Source organism: Dendropsophus ebraccatus, chromosome 12, assembly GCF_027789765.1.
Source record: "Dendropsophus ebraccatus isolate aDenEbr1 chromosome 12, aDenEbr1.pat, whole genome shotgun sequence".
NCBI classification, from domain to species: Eukaryota; Metazoa; Chordata; class Amphibia; order Anura; family Hylidae; genus Dendropsophus; species Dendropsophus ebraccatus.
In genome coordinates, this window is record NC_091465.1 from 16,830,599 (window position 1) to 16,849,688 (window position 19,090).

A 19,090-nucleotide genomic window follows, 5' to 3' on the forward strand; every position below is an offset into this window, starting at 1 on the left:
TTTTATAAATTCAAGGGAGGTCTGGATTCTTTTCTTGATAAATATAATATTACAAGTTATGGACATTAGATTACATGTGATAGGATGGGGATCCAGGGATTATTCTGATCGCCATTGGAGTCGGGAAGGAATTTTCTCCCTGTGATGGGGCAATTGTCATCTGCCTCATAGGGGTTTTTCTGGATCAACACAGTAGTAGTATTTTCTCTAGGTTCAACCTGATGGACTCTTGTCTTCTTTCAACCTTATCTATATAATAAAAATGAAAGTCTGTCTGTCTGTCCCAAATAGACTTCCAAACGCCTGAACCGTTTGACCCCAAATTTGGCTCACAGATACATTGGGTGCCCGGGAAGGTTTTAGCGAAGGTCCCGTCCCCGCCAGATGTACAGGAGGGGAGGGGGAGGGGGAAGAGCGGCGCTTCATAGAAATAATTGGGAAAATCTCACTGCAAACACAGGTGATATAATTAGCTGCAGCAGACACGGCAGTTGGAGCCTTAGCAACCAATAGGATTACTGCTTTCATTTTCACAGGGAGCAATGGTTGCTAGGGAAGCTGCCTCACAACATCCACAGTAATAACTGGTAGACCCCCTACTCCATCTATACAGTACATGTATATACAGGACCCCCTACTCCATCTATACAGTACATGTATATACAGGACCCCCTACTCCATCTATACAGTACATGTATATACAGGACCCCCTACTCCATCTATACAGTACATGTATATACAGGGCCCCCTACTCCATCTATACAGGACATGTATATACAGGACCCCCTACTCCATCTATACAGTACATGTATATACAGGACCCCCTACTCCATCTATACAGTACATGTATATACAGGACCCCCTACTCCATCTATACAGTACATGTATATACAGGACCCCCTACTCCATCTATACAGTACATATATATACAGGACCCCCCTACTCCATCTATACAGTACATGTATACAGGACCCCCTACTCCATCTATACAGTACATGTATATACAGAGCACTACAGGTATACCAAACTGTGACTGGATAACACTGTCATACCGGACCTGACCAATACTACCATACTGTGACTGGGTAACACTGTCATACCAGACCTGACCAATACCGCCATACTGTGCTGGATAACACTGTCATACCAGACCTGACCAATACCGCCATACTGTGACTGGAGAACACCGCTATACCAGACCTGACCAATACCGCCAAACTGTGACTGGGTAACACCGCCACACCAGACCTGACCAATACCACCATACTGTGACTGGATAACACTGCCATACCAGACCTGACCAATACCGCCAAACTGTGACTGGGTAACACCGCCACACCAGACCTGACCAATACCACCATACCATGACTGGATAACACCGCCACACCAGACCTGACCAATACTACCATACTGTGACTGGGTAACACTGTCATAACACACCTGACCAATACTGCCATACTATGACTGGAAAAAACTGCTATACCAGACCTGACCAATACCGCCATACTGTAACTGGATAACACTGTCGTAACCCTCTTGTTGTCATTCTTCTGTTTCTTTTCATTCTGGTCACATAGCACCTTGCAAAACCAGTGCATCAGTAACCCCTCATCTCCCCATACACAACCAGTGCATCAGTAACCCCTCATCTCCCCATACACTATCTATAGTAGTACTATTTACAGTATAGTAAGCTGGGTTCACACTACGTATATTTCAGTCAGTATATTTCAGTCAGTATTGCAACCAAAACCAGGAGTGGATTAAAAACACAGAAAGGATCTGTTCACACAATGTTGAAATTGAGTGGATGGCCGCCATATAACAGTAAATAACGGCCATTTTTTCAATATAACAGCCGTTGTTCTAAAATAACAGCAAATATTTGCTATTAAATGACGGCCACCCACTCAATTTCAACAGTGTGTGAACAGATCCTTTCTGTGTTTTTAATCCACTCCTGGTTTTGGTTGCAATACTGACTGAAATATACTGACTAAAATATACATATACTGACTGAAATATACGTAGTGTGAACATAGCCTAGTACTATATATTATCCCCCAGTACAGCGCTGCCTTTAAAGTCCGGTGCACTTTCTCCAGCACTATGTCATGGTCTAGTAAAGAGTAGTAGATACTGTGCCGTGATTGGCCAGAGATGTTATAAACCTGGGCAATAATTGACATAAACAAAATGTTACCAAAGGGTAGAAACTCAATTCAAAGGCTCCAGAATGTAGTAAACTCCTGTTAAGTACAGAAATGTAAGGGCTTGTTCACATCTTCATTCCAATTTTTCACTCTAGGAGAGGAACAATAAAAATGTTGTCATATTAAAGGGGTTGCTTACCTAAACATTTTTTCTTTCAAATAAACGGGTCCCAGAAAGTGACAGATATTTGTAATTTACTTCTATTAAAAAATCTCAAGTCTTCCAGTACTTATCAGCTGCTGGATGTCCTGCAGGAAGTGATGTATTCTCTCCAGTCTGACACAGTGCTCTCTGCTGCCACCTCTGTCCATGTCAGGAACTGTCCAGAGCAGCAGCAAATCCCCCATAGAAAACCTCTCCTGCGTCTTCATGGCACTCTTGGCACTGTGCTCCCACTCAGCCAGTCAGTTACTTGGGCGGGAAGCTTCCCCAGTCACTGATTGGCTGAGCAGCCAGTCCATCACAACTCAGGGGAAAATGCCTTTCGGCTGGGGTCCTAAGGCTGGTCCGGCCACTTACCACGAGCACAAGGAGTGGTAAATTCTTACTCATTATGAAATTCAAATTACCCCCGGCCAGCTGGCGCATTTTAAAAAAAGCTTGACTTCTCTTTTAAAGCGAATGTACCATCAGGTACATCGCCTTTTTTTTTTTTACATTAGGCAATCAGCGCTGGCGTGGGAATCCCGCTGGCGTGGTCTTTTTTTTTAAATGCCACCAGGTACCTTTTTCCGTACACCGGCCCAGGTCTAAGCACTGCCGCCCCCCAGGGTGATGATTTTTCCTCCCCTCGTTGATGTGGCTCAATTAGAATCAATGGAGGCGCGTCACTCAGAGGAGGGGGATTCACCTGTGCCGACACTGATTGCCTAATATAAAAAAAACAAACAAAAAAAACCTGACAGTACATTCACTTTAAATACAATTGTAAGAACCCCTCAGCTGGCCATAGAAAAAAAGGGAGAATATTGGTTGAAATGATCCTACATTTGTTTATTAAGGGGAATCCGCTCATTCATCTCCAGTGCAGGCGGCCATTATAGGGAGCACAAAACCTGTGTAGAATGAGCCGCTTGTTGAAGAAGGATTCCTGTAGAAATAGGACCCCCCTCCCGTCACCACGTGATCCTGATAGGAATCTGAGCGATAAAGCAGCGGCTGCGATGTGGCGGAGGAATCACATTGTAATGAGTCACATACGGCACACAGAATCCTGCCCACAGACAAGGCTTCCCAGCCGCAGCAGCGATGACTCCACACCGGGGACTCTGAGGACAGGAGATGAACGGCATCATGTACTATGTTGCTCACAGAGTCCATCCCGAGGGGAGCAGTACAATGACACACCATACATACACTGTAATTCCTCTAACAATACTGCATCTGAGTCAGTCAATGGAGGCAAATTGTAGATTTTTTTTATTCTGTTGTCTGTACATGATTATAGGGACGGCCTTGTCTGAATTGCTGTTAACCGCATTTAGAGATTCACTTTACAGCAGCCACATAGACCACAGTAATCTGCCGTCTATGGAAGAGTATTGTGGGCATGCTCTGTGACCTGCGCAGAGATAATTGTGCACAGAATGTACAGATGGGATTCACCAAAGGCTGTAAGGGCATGCTGAGAGTTGTAGTTTTGCAATACCTGGGGAGCTACAAATTGAGGAATAGGATGCACTTGTGGGATGCACCTACTTCTGTCAGGACATGCTGGGGGTGGTAGTATTGCAACAGCTGGAGAACCTAAACTTCATGCACTGTGGGTCGGTAGTTGCAGAGGGCATATTGTGCTTCCTCAATGGGGCGCTGTCACCTTACAATTGCTAGCCTTTGCTAGCTTTCTTTGCTTTTACCTTGCTATTCATGCATTGTTATGCCTATGGTCACAAAAGGGCCACTCTCACTCGCAGAGCTTTGAAACTTGAGTGATGTCACTAATGCACTGCTTGCAGAGCGGGGTAGAAGAGGAGACAACGGTGGACTGCACGGGAGGTGAATATGTATATACACAACCGTTCAAAAGTTCGGGGTCACCCAAACAATTTTGTGTTTTCCATGAAAAGTCACACTTATTCACCACCAAACGTTGTGAAATGAATAGAAAATAGTCAAGACATTGACAAGGTTAGAAATAATGATTTGTATTTGAAATAACATTGTTCTTACATCACACTTTGCTTTCGTCAAAGAATCCATCTTTTGCAACAATTCCAGCATTGCACACCTTTGGCTATTAATCTGTTGAGGTAAGCTGGAGAAATTGCACCCCACGCTTCTAGAAGCAGCTCCCACAAGTTGGATTGGTTGGATGGGCACTTCTGGCGTACCATACGGTCCAGCTGCTCCCACAACAGCTCAATGGGGTGGTGATCTGGTGACTGCGCTGGCCACTCCATTACCTATGATAGAATACCAGCTGCTGCTTCTGCTGGAAATAGTTTTTGCACAATTTGGAGGTGTTTAGGGTCATTGTCCTGTTGTAGGATGAACTTGGCTCCAATCAGGCGCTGTCCACTGGGTATGGCATGGCGGTGCAGAGTGATAGCCTTCCTTATTCAGAATCCCTTTTACCCTATACAAATCTCCCACCTTACCAGCACCAACCCCAGACATCACATGACCTCCACCATGCTTAACAGATGGCGTCAGGCATTCTTCCAGCATCTTTTCATTTCTTCTGCGTCTCACAAATGTTCTTCTTTGTGATCCAAACACCTCTAACTTGGATTCATCCGTCCACAACACTTTTTTCCAGTCTTCCTCTGTCCAATGTCTGTGTTCTTTTGCCCATCTTAATCTTTTTCTTTTATTGGCCAGTCTCAGATATGGCTTTTTCTTTGCCATTCTGCCCTGAAGCCCAAAATCCTGCAGCCGCCTCTTCCCTGTAGATGCTGACACTGGTGTTTTGCAGGTACTATTTAATTAAGATGCCAGTCGGGGACCTGTGAGGCGTCTGTTTCTCAAACTAGAGACTCTAATGTGCTTATCTTCTTGCTTAGTTGTGCAACGCGGCATCCCACTTCTTTTTCTACTCTGGTTAGAGCCTGTTTGTACTGTCCTCTGAAGGGAGTAGTACACACCTTTGTAGGAAATCTTCAATTGCTTAGCAATTTCTCGCATGGATAATGGCCCTATTCCACGGGCCGTTTTAGAGGAGCAAACGAGCGCTATTAGCGCTCGTTTGCTCCTCGTTCAACGCTCGCTGCCGCCGCTATTCGACGCGGCTGCAGCGAGCGGGTGAGTGCGGGAGGGGCGGCGGGGAGCTGCGGGGGGGCTGCCCGGGGGATCGCTGATCGTCCGGGCAGCCCATAGGATATAGCAGCGTCTGCTGCCGATGCTCCTATTCAGCGGAGCGACGGCAGCAGATCGCTGCTATATCAGTCGCTTGTTTTTCAACATGTTGAAAAACAAGCGACTGCAACGATCAGCCGACATGAACGATGTCGGCTGATCGTTGCACTCTATTCCACGGAACGATTATCGTCCGTAGCGGTCGATATCGTCCGAAAATGAACGATAATCGTTCCGTGGAATAGGGCCATTAGCCTTCATTTCTAAGAACAAGAATAGACTGTCGAGTTTCAGATGAAAGTTCTCTTTTTCTGGCCATTTTGAGCGTTTAATTGACCCCACAAATGTGATGCTCCAGAAACACAATCTGCTCAAAGGAAGGTCAGTTTTGTAGCTTCTGTAACGAGCTAGACTGTTTTCAGATGTGTGAACATGATTGCACAAGGGTTTTCTAATTATCAATTAGCCTTCTGAGCCAATGAGCAAACACATTGTACCATTAGAACACTGGAGTGATAGTTGCTGGAAATGGGCCTCTATACATCTATGTAGATATTGCACTAAAACCAGACATTTGCAGCTAGAATAGTCATTTACCACATTAGCAATGTATAGAGTGTATTTCTTTAAAGTTAGGACTAGTTTAAAGTTATCTTCATTGAAAAGTACAGTGCTTTTCCTTAGAAAATAAGGACATTTCAATGTGACCCCAAACTTTTGAACGGTAGTGTATATATATATATATATATATATATATATATATATATATATATATATATATGAAATTCAGAATGAATGCAGCACTCGTGTAGCAATAGATGTGGTGCCAGGCGGTATATACCAGCGACCACCCGGTATAGGTAATACACATTTGACTTTTTTATACTGATGCACTTATTTTCACTGTGATTTTTGCCTTTATGAATGAATTGATTGTAATTTTGTTTCAATCATCCTAATTTGTATACCACATATATATACCTGTTGTAGATCACATGTATCACCACTGCTTGAAAAAGCTCTCAGTGTGGAGAGCGAAACTTCGCGGTTTGGGGAAATAAACATGCTGTGTTGAACTCTATCCCATGAGTGCTGCGGTATTCTTCTGAGATATATATATATATGTACATGTATTACAGAAGCAGGGGAGATTGCCTAAATTCTACATGGGGCTTATTATAGAGGGGAATAGCCCACATAGAGTGGTGTACTACAGGGGATTACCTACAGTGTGGGATGGCCTACATGGGGAGCTTAATGGTGCGTTTACACGTAACGATTATCGTGCAAATTTGCGCGATAACGATCGAATTCGAACGATAATTGTACGTGTAAACGCAGCGAACGATCAAACGACGAGCGAGAAATTGTTCATTTTGATCTTTGAACATGTTCTCAAATCGTCATTGATCGTTTGTAAAAAAATTTGCAGATCGTTCCGTGTGAACAGTCGTTCGCCAATTTTACCAATGTGCGAGATAGGCTTAAGCGATCGCAAAACAAATTTTCCATACGATATATCGTACCGCCTAAACAATGATCGTTATGAAAAAAAAAATGTTACTCCGACATCGTTAATCGTACGATCGGGCCAATTATCGTTTCGTGTAAACGCAGCATAACTCTACAGGGTTAAGTACCCACAGGGGGATTACCTACAGGTGATCAGCCAGCGGGGAAGGGGCTTACCTACAGAAGAGATAGTTACATGGGAATGCTGATATCTCTGTCCGAGGCAGGATCTGTCTAGAGCAGGAAGAGAGGTTTTCTATTGGGATTTGCTACTGCTCACGACAGTTCCTGTCTCGGACAGAGATGTCAGCAGAGAGCACTGTGTCAGACTAAAAAGAAAACATCATTTCCTGCATGACATACAGCAGATGATAAGTACTGGAAGACTTGAGATTTTCAGATAGAAGTAAAATACAAATCAATATAACTTTCTGAAACCATTTGATTTGAAAGAAAAAGATTTTCGATGGAGTAACCCTTTAAGGCTCTGTTGCTTAAGGGCCAGCAAAAGCCTGAAACCAACCCATATGTGTATGTGTATATTTATCACAGGGCTGTAATAAAGCACATTACCTCTCATCTGCTTCATGTAACCTGGTGCTAATGGAATCAAAGTGTTTTTGCTACGATTGGTGAGTGCCACGTCTGTTCACTACTGAATCGGTTTTCCTTGGCAAAAATGATAAAAGGACAGGTGTGACCCGGTACAGGCCCCTAAGTTCTATTTTACCTGAGTAAGGTAACTCCCTTGGGTTCACACAGATGGGGATGAGGTATTCACTGTAGCTCGTGTTTTCCCCACTAGGTGCTGCTTTGTATTCTATGCAGTATGTGAAGCATAGCTGAAGGAGACTTATTGGGTAACTGTTTATGTCACATGTGATGTTTTGCCCACTTACAGGTGCAGGTGCTTTCCCTCCATTCTTTATTCTATCCACTGTATTCCCTCTTTTTTCACACACACAGCCCCACCAATCACAGTAGGGTTTGGTCAGACCCCTGTAGTAAGGAGTTAGTTCCTGGTGGGAAGAGTCAGTCTCTAGTCAGAGAGAGTCGTGTGTGGTAGTCGGTGGATGGAGAACCTAGAGATGCTACAGATTTCTGTTATGAGAGCCACAGCAACTATACGATGTTAGAAAGTACAAAGGGGGGTAGAAGCCACAGAAGGATCACCTTGTCCATGCCAGGGACCTCTCTAAAACATGCAGGGCAGTCACCTAGGAATCACAGGAACTGACCCCAGTAGAACAAAATTACGTTGAGTCTAGGTATTCCACTGCGCATCGCAAGACATCCGGGAAGTCTTGCGACTCTGATCACTCTGCTCATCCCAGGTCACAAGGTCTGGGGCTTGTGTCACCTTTAAGGACGGGTCACCCGACACTGGTGGACAACAGGTGGTGCAAAGACCAAGGAGTCAAAACACGGGCACAAGTATTTTCTCTACTTTTAGGTATTCTTATACTACCTCTAAAGTTCCGGAAGAGCACAGTACTACTTGTGTTGGGACTCTCTCGACATCCTCCTCTCTACTCTTCTGAACCTCTTCTATCTTTCAGCACACAGCCCAGCCAGCATGGCTGTGTCACCTTTTCACTCTCATAACTTCTGCTATGAAAGCCACAGTAACTATGTGGTGTTAGAAAGAACAAAGAGTAGCCACAGAAGGATCACCTTGTCCATGCCAGGAACCTCTCTAAAACATGCAGGGCAGTTACCTAGGAGTCACAGAAACTGACCCCAGTGGAACAAAGCTACTTCGAGTCTAGGTATTCCACTGCGCATCGCAAGACAACCGGGAAGTCTTGGGAATCTGCTTAGCCCAGATAACTAGACCTGGGGCTCGTACTACTCTTCAGGATGGGTAGCCCACTACTACTGTAGGGCAGAGGGCAGTCAGACATATTCTATACGTGTCTATGATTGTTCTCTATATCTTCTTCTTCTTCAGTTCACACTGTTCCAGGAAGAGTGCATTACTAATTGGACAAGGCCCTTCAGGCGCCCTCTCTCCCTTCTCTACAAAATACCTTCTCTTACAAGCACCTTATCTCTACCTCAACCACAAGCACCTGAGTAACCTCAAGTATTATTTATTGCACTAAAGTGTATTTTTACCAAGTGCCTCAGTATTGCACTTTCTACGAGTAAACTGTTGGACTCTGGCCTATTCTTGCCACTCCTGGCTACTGTGACAAGTGCCCAAGTGACCCTAGACCCACTCAGCTGCCACACCATTGTACCAGCTGGCCCTGCAGTAGACCCCGCCCCCAAAAAACCTGGACCACCAGCCCACTGCAGACGCACTGCCACCAAATCTCCTAGTAGTGCAGCCTCAGGATTAGTAGTGCAGCCTCAGGATCAGATGGTCTTTAATAAATTTACATAGTGTCTTTGATTCTGGGAGTGAACATGGCTGCCATGTTTCCCAGTCTTCAGTATAGTCAGCAAGAAGATCCTGTGATGTATTTGGGGGTAGTCCGCCCTCTATTCTCGTGCTCCTCAGGGATGGCTCTCACACGCGGGGGGGGGGGACTCCTATGGGAGAAGCAGCTCATGCATCGTTCCCTGCAGATCACACTTGTAGACATGAATTATTCCGTCTGCAGCGTCGTCCTGATCCCCTGTCTCTGATCGCTTTCTTATTTCAGCCTGGCTGGCAATCCTCGGCTTCTTAACATGCAAAATGAGCAGGAAAAAAATGTGAACAGACGACGTCTCAAGTGGCGGAGCAGCAATGGAGTGGAGGTGATGTCATTCCCATCTGTGCGGAGAGAGCGCTGTATCCATCTGTGCGGCTGTCCCCGGGCTTGTAGGATTGTCCTACAGAAGAGCGGAGACCCATGTGACTGTCACATGCTGCTCCCCTCCAGGAACCAAGAGGAAGAAAAGAGTTTACTAATCTCCATCATTAGATGAAGAAAAGGAAGAAGACAGGTGATGGCCTCCATATACAGCTAGCCTCTAGAGTCAGGTGATGCCTCCATATACAGCTAGCCCCTAGAGTCAGACGATGGCCTCCATATACAGCTAGCCTCTAGAGTTTCCAATAGCCTCTTTACAGCTAGCCTTTAGAGACAGGTGATGGCCTCCATATACAGCTAGCCTCTAGAGTCAGGCAATGGCCTCCATATACAGCTAGCCTCTAAAGTCAGGTGATGGCCTCCATATACAGCTAGCCCCTAGAGTTGGCAATAGCCTCTTTACAGCTAGCTTCTAGAGACAGGTGATGGCCTACATATACAGCTAGCCTCTAGAGACAGGTGATGGCCTCCATATACAGCTAGCCTCTAGAATCAGGTGATGGCCTCCATATACAGCTAGCCTCTAGAGTCAGGCGATGGCCTCCATATACAGCTAGCCTCTAGAATCAGGTGATGGCCTCCATATACAGCTAGCCTCTAGAGTCAGGGGATGGCCTCCATATACAGTTAGCCTCTAGGGTCAGGCAATGGCCTCCATATACAGCTAGCCTCTAGAATCAGGTGATGGCCTCCATATAAAGCTAGCCTCTAGAATCAGGTGATGGCATCCATATCCAGCTAGCCTCTAGAATTAGGTGATGGCCTCCATATACAGCTAGCCTCTAGAATCAGGTGATGGCCTCCATATACAGCTAGCCTCTAGAGTCAGGCGATAATCTCCATATCCAGCTTGCCTCTAGAATCAGGTGATGGCATCCATATCCAGCTAGCCTCTAGAATCAGGTGATGGCCTCCATATACAGCTAGCCTCTAGAATCAGGTGATGGCCTCCATATACAGCTAGCCTCTAGAGTCAGGCGATAATCTCCATATACAGCTAGCCTCTAGAGACAGGTGATGACCTCCATATACAGCTAGCCTCTAGAGACAGGTGATGACCTCCATATACAGCTAGCCTCTAGAGTTGGCAATAGCCTCTTTACAGCTAGCCTCTAGAGACAGGTGATGGCCTCCATACACAGTTAGCCTCTAGAGTCAGGTGATGGCCTCCATATACAGCTAGCCTCTAGAATCAGGTGATGGCCTCCATATACAGCTAGCCTCTAGAATCAGGTGATGGCCTCCATATACAGCTAGCCTCTAGAGTCAGGCAATGGCCTACATATACAGCTAGCCTCTAGAATAAGGTGATGGCCTCCATATACAGCTAGAATCTAGAATAAGGTGATGGCCTCCATATACAGCTAGCCTCTAGAGTCAGGTGATGGCCTCCATATACAGCTAGCCTCTAGAATCAGGTGATGGCCTCCATATACAGCTAGCCTCTAGAATCAGGTGATGGCCTCCATATATAGCTAGCCTCTAGAATTAGGTGATGGCCTCCATATACAGCTAGCCTCTAGAATCAGGTGATGGTCTCCATATACAGCTAGCCTCTAGAATCAGGTGATGGTCTCCATATACAGCTAGCCTCTAGAATCAGGTGATGGCCTCCATATATAGCTAGCCTCTAGAATTAGGTGATCGCCTCCATATACAGCTAGCCTCTAGAATCAGGTGATGGCCTCCATATACAGCTAGAATCTAGGGTATTGCAATGGCCTCCATATACAGCTAGCCTCTAGAGTCAGGCGATGGCCTCCATACACAGTTAGCCTCTAGAGTCGATGATGGCCTCCATATACAGCTAGCCTCTAGAATCAGGTGATGGTCTCCATATACAGCTAGCCTCTAGAATCAGGTGATGGCCTCCATATACAGCTAGCCTCTAGAATAAGGTGATGGCCTCCATATACAGCTAGAATCTAGAATCAGGTGAAGGCCTCCATATACAGCTAGCCTCTAGAATCAGGTGATGGCCTCCATATACAGCTAGCCTCTAGAATTAGGTGATGGCCTCCACATACAGCTAGCCTCTAGAATCAGGTGATGGCCTCCATATACAGTTAGCCTCTAGAATCAGGTGATGGCCTCCATATACAGCTAGAATCTAGGGTATTGCAATGGTCTACATATACAGCTAGAATCTAGAATCAGGTGATGGCCTCCATATACAGCTAGAATCTAGAATAAGGCGATGGCCTCCATATACAGCTAGCCTCTAGAGTCAGGTGATGGCCTCCATATACAGCTAGCCTCTAGAATCAGGTGATGGCCTCCATATACAGCTAGCCTCTAGAGTCAGGTGATGGCCTCCATATACAGTTAGCCTCTAGAATCAGGTGATGGCCTCCATATGCAGCTAGAATCTAGGGTATTGCAATGGCTTCAGGGTTTGGGGTTTCGCAAAATGGAGCTTACTGTAGTTTCTAGTCATAAACAATGGCTGACAGATGGATCTGAAGGATTCCATTATAGCCTATGATAATATAGGGAAATATAAAGGGCACCACATACGCTACATATTGGTTTTCACAATGCCGCAGGCTCTGGGTACAGATTTTTTTCCCCCCAAAGTTTCTTCATAGGACCTCAAGGATTCCAGAAAAAAATATTTTCAGATTAAAATGTGATTTTGTTTCCTACTTTTTAGAACAGGAGCTGGAATCTATATGTGACCTGGCACCGGGCTGGGTGAGGTCTGGCGTTGTGGAGCCCTGGCCGCCTTCCTCTAGCCACAGGAGGGGGATTCAGTGCCAGACCTCAGAACCCAGTGAGTCCTGTGTAATGTGCGCAGAGCCCCTGATAGATGGAGCCCACACGACAGCGTCCTGGCTGCGGTCTCATGTGAGCACTAAAAGCTGCAAACCTCCTCCAGGCCACATGAAACATAGCAAATGCACAGGGAACTAAATGTGCTGACTGAGCACCAAACGTGCCCGGAGCCAGCAGAATATTAACCCTTAGGGGTCCACTCATCTTATAGCTGTGGAAGATGCTCTGTACAATCTGAGCTTTCTGCTACTGACTAGTGACAGCTCAGTCTTATGGTATCCATCAGCTCTATATACACAGCGTTCAAGCCCTCCATGATACATACTCATGGAGACAAGGCAACAGACTATGACACTGTATAGCTGTAGTGTGGCATACGTCACTGATAGGGCCTGAAAAAATCATATACTATGTGGTATATGTCTTTGTTTTGGCACTTTTTATAGGAAGGTGTGGTTGGCTAAACTTTCCCATACAGTTTAAACAAACCACCAAGATGGAGGCCAAGAGGATGAATAAAGCCTATGAATACATGTAAGGGTACGTTCACACGTACCGGATCCACAGCGGGTTTCTTGCTGCCAATTCACAGTGAGACCCGCTGTGGATCCCTGCCCAGTAAACTCTATGGGCTCTTTGTCCACAGCCGCCCCGTTAACCCCCCCCCCCCCTGCTGCCGGAGCCTATACTTCACCTGGTCCCGCTCCGGCTTGCTTCGGGACTCCCAATGTCTTCATGTCCCGCTGAACCAATCAGTGCGCTGATGTGGGGCAGTGCACTGATTGGCCGAGCGGGACGTGCCGAGAACCCCCGAAGCAAGCAGGACCAGGTGATGTTTATGCTCCAGCGGCCTCCCAGGGTGGGGCCGCTGCGGACAAACACACAGCGGGATGTGTATCCTGCTGCAAGTTTGTCTGCCCATAGAGTTTACTTAACAGGGATTTGCTGCGAATCCGGTACGTGTGAACAGTGGCGGTCTTTGGCACCAAGCACCCCAAGCGATCGCTTGGGGCCCCCAACATCCAGGGGGGCCCCCACGCCCCGCTCTTGTGCTCAAGGCAGCTGGACAGGGCCGCTGCCCCGCTCGCTGCTGCCATCTGAACTGTAACTATGAGCACTCGTAATGAGCACTTATAGTTACATGCAGCAGCACTGACAGGGCGGGAGACATTGGCCCCCTTCCTGTCTGTCACTCTTGTGGCCACAGGAAGGGTTTTCCCTGCGGTCACAAGTGGCAGCTTTGTCCTTGTGGTGTAGGCGCTCCAGTGACATCACTGGAGCATCGGCGCCAGGACAAGGGGAGTGCGGCCTCTTGTGATCGCAGGGAAAACCTGCGGCCACAAGAGTGAAGAAGAGGAGACGCCCGGACCCAGGTTGTGTTATTGTGTTATATACTATATATATACTATATACTATAACAGGGGGAGAAAACAGGGGGGCTATAGACTATTGGGGCAGCAGAATGGGGTCTATATACAACTTGGAGAGCACACAGGAGGTCTATATCCAAGTGGGGGGAGCACACAGGGGGGGCTATATACTACTGGGGGAGCACACAGGGGTCTATATACTACTGGTGGGGCACACAGGGGGTCTAGATACTACTGGGGGAACATACAGGGGGTCTATATACTACTTGTGAGGCACACAGGTGGTCTATATATAACTGGGGGAGCACACAGGGGTCTGTATACTACTGGAGCAGCACACAAGGGGTCTATATAATACTAGTGGGGCACACAGGGGGTCTATATACTACTGGGGGAACCACACAGGGGGTTTATATACTACAGGAGGAGCACACAGGGGTCTATATCCAAGTGGGGGAGTGCACAGGAGGTCTATATCCAAGTGGGGGAGCACACAGGGGGCTAAATACCCCTGAGGGAGCACATTGGGGGCCTATATACTAGTGGGGGAGCACACATGGGGTATATACAACTGGGGCCAGCACACAGGGGGTCTATATACAACTGGGGCAGCACACAGGAGGTCTATATACTTCTGGGGGAGCACACGAGGGGCAATATATAACTGGGGGAACACTTAGGGGTCTGTATACTACTGGGGGAAGCAAACAAGGGGTATATACTACTGGGGGCAGGACACAAGGGGTATATATTATTGGGGGCAGCACACAAGGAGTATATATTACTGGCGATTGCGCACAAGAGGTATATACTACTGGGGGCAACACACAGCGCTCTATTGTTTTGGAATGCGTGTCAAGGGGGGGGGGGGGCCCAGACATAACTTCGCTTGGGGCCCCAGAAATGCCAAGACCGCCCCTGCGTGTGAACGTACCCTTACTATTCACTTGGATTGATTCCTACTAGAGATTATTGAACCTGGAGCATGCTGGAGTCCATCCGAACCCGAACGTTCGGCATTTGATTAGCGGTGACTGCTGAAGTTGGATAAAGCCCTAAGACTATGTGGAAAACATGGATATAGTCATTGGCTGTATCCATGTTTTCCAGACAACCTTAGAGCTTTATCCAAGTTCAGCAGCCTCATCTCTAATTCCTACCACGAGCACCACCCCATTAGAGAGTGCCGTCTTGCTCCTATACTATGAATACATGTAAGTCTAGGGTCACACTGCGTTTTGTGTTTTCATCATGTTGCGCTTGGTAGACATTGGATTTTTTTTTTTATAATGTAGGTCAATGGGATCAGATTCTGCTCTATATATCAAAGACCATTTTAGCATCAATTTAAGTAGACACACCTACGGTGAATGAAGATGTGTTGCAACCCACAATTTACCGTGATCAAAAAGCCATTGGATAAATCTTTGGCAACTGTCCGGTCACATTTGCGGTAACTTACATGCAGCAAGGCCACCATGTTCACAACCATTAATGAAGCTAATGTTTCCCATAACCAGGGGGCATCCTCTATGTCTACAGCAGCGTTTCCCAACCGGGGTGCCACGGCACACTGGGGTGCCCGGAGAACCCGCCAGGGGTGCCGTGGGATCCCGGTGGGAAATGTGCACTGTCTCTTTAAGCATCCAGAGAAGCTTCGGCCGCGCAGCTTCTCGGGATGCACAGATCACTTTGATGTTCCGCCCGCACTGTGAGTGGGCGGAACATTAAAGCGAGCAGAATGCAGGAGCAGGAAGTGTCAGCGTCCTGCTCCTACATTAACTCCCATAGGCTGCCGGCACTTCATACCAGCAGCCTATGGGACGCCGGGACGTGACCTCTCTGGCAGGCGTGATGATGTGATGTCATCACGCCTGCTGGAGGTCCCGTCCCCGCGGCTCGCAAGATGGAGCCAGAAGAGAAGGAGGAGAGCTGCTGCCTGCAGCCACACAGCGCGGATTAGGTGAGTAGGATGTTTTTTTTTTTTAGGGGCATTATTAGTTCATGGGGGGCACCTCTGGGGGCATTATTAGTATATGGGGGCACCTCTGGGGGCATTATTAGTTCATAGGGGCACCTCTGGGGGCATTATTGGTTCATAGGGGCACCTCTGGGGGCATTATTAGTTCATGGGGGCACCTCTGGGGGCATTATTAGTTCATGGGGGCACCTCTGGGGGCATTATTAGTATATGGAGGCACCTCTGGGGGCATTATTAGTTCATGGGGGCATTATTAGTTCATGGGGGGGCACCTCTGGGGGCATTATTAGTATATGGGGGCACCTCTGGGGGCATTATTAGTTCATGGGGGCATCTCTGGGGGCATTATTGGTTCATAGGGGCACCTCTGGGGGCATTATTAGTTCATGGGGGCACCTCTGGGGGCATTATTGGTTCATAGGGGCACCTCTGGGGGCATTATTAGTTCATGGGGGCACCTCTGGGGGCATTATTAGTTCATGGGGGCACCTCTGGGGGCATTATTAGTTCATGGGGGCACCTCTGGGGGCATTATTAGTATATGGGGGCACCTCTGGGGGCATTATTAGTTCATGGGGGCACCTCTGGGGGCATTATTGGTTCATAGGGGCACCTCTGGGGGCATTATTAGTTCATGGGGGCACCTCTGGGGGCATTATTGGTTCATAGGGGCACCTCTGGGGGCATTATTAGTTCATGGGGGCACCTCTAGGGGCATTATTAGTTCATGGGGGCACCTCTGGGGGCATTATTAGTTCATGGGGGCACCTCTGGGGGCATTATTAGTATATGGGGGCACCTCTGGGGGCATTATTAGTTCATGGGGGCACCTCTGGGGGCATTATTAGTTCATGGGGGGCACCTCTGGGGGCATTATTAGTGTATGGGGGCACCATTAGCTCATGGGGGTACCTCTGGGGGCATTATTAGTTCATGGGGGCCACCTCTAGGGGCATTATTAGCTCATGGGGGCACAGCTGGGAATCCTACATACAGGGGGCACAGCAGGGGATCCTACATACAGGGGACATCCCACACAGCGCAGTTACTATGGGAGCCTACAGGGGGGAGAAAGGAAAGGAAGTTGCTAGAAATGTGCGGAGCCTAAATTGTTTGTCTCGCAGGTTCTGAGGGGATGAAACGTATCTGGAAGGAATCATCATGGAGGACTGGGCCGGATGGAGATGAAAAGGGAAAGTGACTCCTCAGATCACAGAAAACGTCACCTGTGAGTCCCTGTATGACACTTTTCTTATTTTGTAGAACATTATTTAGTAGGGGTGCCCCGAGGTAATTTTTTTTTCCAAGGGGTTCCCCGAGGTGAAAAAGGTTGGGAAGCACTGCTAGAGATAATGCACAATAGTGATGTCAGGTAAGAGAGCGCCCCCTGGTGTATGATCAGCAATGTCCTCCTGGACTCATTTTCTATGGAAATTATTACATAATTGCAGGGACTTTATATAAATGTCCCTAGAAAATAGATAAAAGCAGAAAGGACTATTTCTGAGGGTCCATGAGCTGAGGGGCCCCCTCTGCCTACATAGACGAGGATATTTTCCTTGCAGGTTTGGAAAGTCACTTGTAGGATTGGCAGCCACTAATCCTGGGGATTGGGCCAGAATTGCTGTTTGCAGCTGCAGCATAAACCATAGGGGACGAGACTGAAACAATTTTATTATTCTGAGCAAATTCAAATATCTGTTTCCAGAAGTATATTATACATAGAGACCCTTTATAGAAGGAAGCTGCCAGCCCCAGATCCACCAACCCCCGTGCCCCCAGCTGTTATGGCAGAGGGCAGCCATGTGAGGGCATGTGTGTACCCTGCAGCAGCTACTAACACCAAATTAATTGTCACCTACAAAAAAGTTAAAAGTGGTATTCCACTCAAACATAACTTTTCATATGTTGCTGCTTATGGTGAGACTAACAATTCCTTCCATACTTCATAATGTAGAGAACAGCTCATAGATTTTTTTTTTGTGTCTTCAGCAGAAAGCAGAAGCTCAGAACTGGGGGAAGGAGACTGAATAGATAATAACAAGTATGGAAGGAATTGTTAGTCTTACCATGAGCAGCAGCACATCAAAAGTTATGTTTGAGTGGAATACCCCTTTAAAGAGGAACTATCAGCAGGTTAGATGGATAGCCTCCTATAGTGCTGGGGACACTGAGGAAGAAGGCATGTGTTTTACCCTCCTCCTCAGTGCCGGTTCAACGCTGTTAGTCGGGGTAATCTTCAGCCGGGAGCACTGTTAGGAGCACTGTCCCGCTCCCACAGCATGACCTGGCACACCCACTCCATTGATTATCAATGGGAGATTACCCTGACTAACAGTGCGGGACCGGTGTCAAGAAGGAAGTAACAGACATACCATCCTCCTCAACGTCCCAGGCGCTATAGGGGCTATCAGCAGGTTAGATTTGTCTAACCTGCTAATAGGTCCCCCCCCCCTTTTTTTTTAACAATATGTTATTAAGTAGGCAAAAGTAAGAAAACATCTCAAAAGGAGCATGTGAAAATAATTAGGATAACAGACATTGCTCACAATGGTAGAACCTTAGTGATATTGTCTAAATACAATAAAATAAGATCATGCCTACAATTTCTCAATGTATATATAATGTGTATATATACTGTAATATACCAGCAACAATGAAAATTGCAGAAAAGACATAAAATATCTCCAGATAGTAGATGTTATTTCAGGTTCATAACAAATATGGGAGTGAACCGTAATTGTAAATCATTGTTGCCAGAAATTTAGTAGGAAAACAGTATATCGTTATGAAGTAAAACAGAATAAGAACAACAAACATAAACTATTAACTGCAGCCAGAAACAAGATTATTGCAAGCAGGGCCGATTCTGGGGTCTGTGCCGCCTGAGGCAAACCTCAGGCCGCCGCCCCCCTCACTGGCACTCGAACCCCATCCGCCCCCAACCCCCCCCCCCCCCCCCCCGCGCGCGCGCCCGCGGCAAGCCCACCACCAACATACACTACCGCCCCCACCTCACTGGAACAGCCAGGGGCCGCGGCCGCCGGACCTCTTCAAGGCGGATCTGCCGCTTTAAAAGCAGGGGGCTCCGCTACCACTAGCTGTTCTAACCAGTCCATTGAGCTTCCGGGACAGGTCAC

General features: G+C 47.1%; 1 protein-coding gene across 3 annotated transcripts in view; it reads right to left on the bottom strand.

Moving 5' to 3' along the window:
* Positions 1-19,090, bottom strand: part of ARHGAP32 (Rho GTPase activating protein 32) — a 216,154-nt gene that overhangs the window by 154,952 nt on the left and 42,112 nt on the right. Inside the window, exon 1 of one of the 3 annotated variants that reach the window (XM_069949109.1) lies at positions 2,204-2,224. The exons of the other annotated variants lie outside the window; for them this stretch is intronic. The gene's annotated coding sequence lies outside the window, so the exon portion shown is untranslated. Of the gene's footprint in view, positions 1-2,203; positions 2,225-19,090 lie in introns of those variants that run through there. 3 annotated transcript variants of the gene reach the window in all.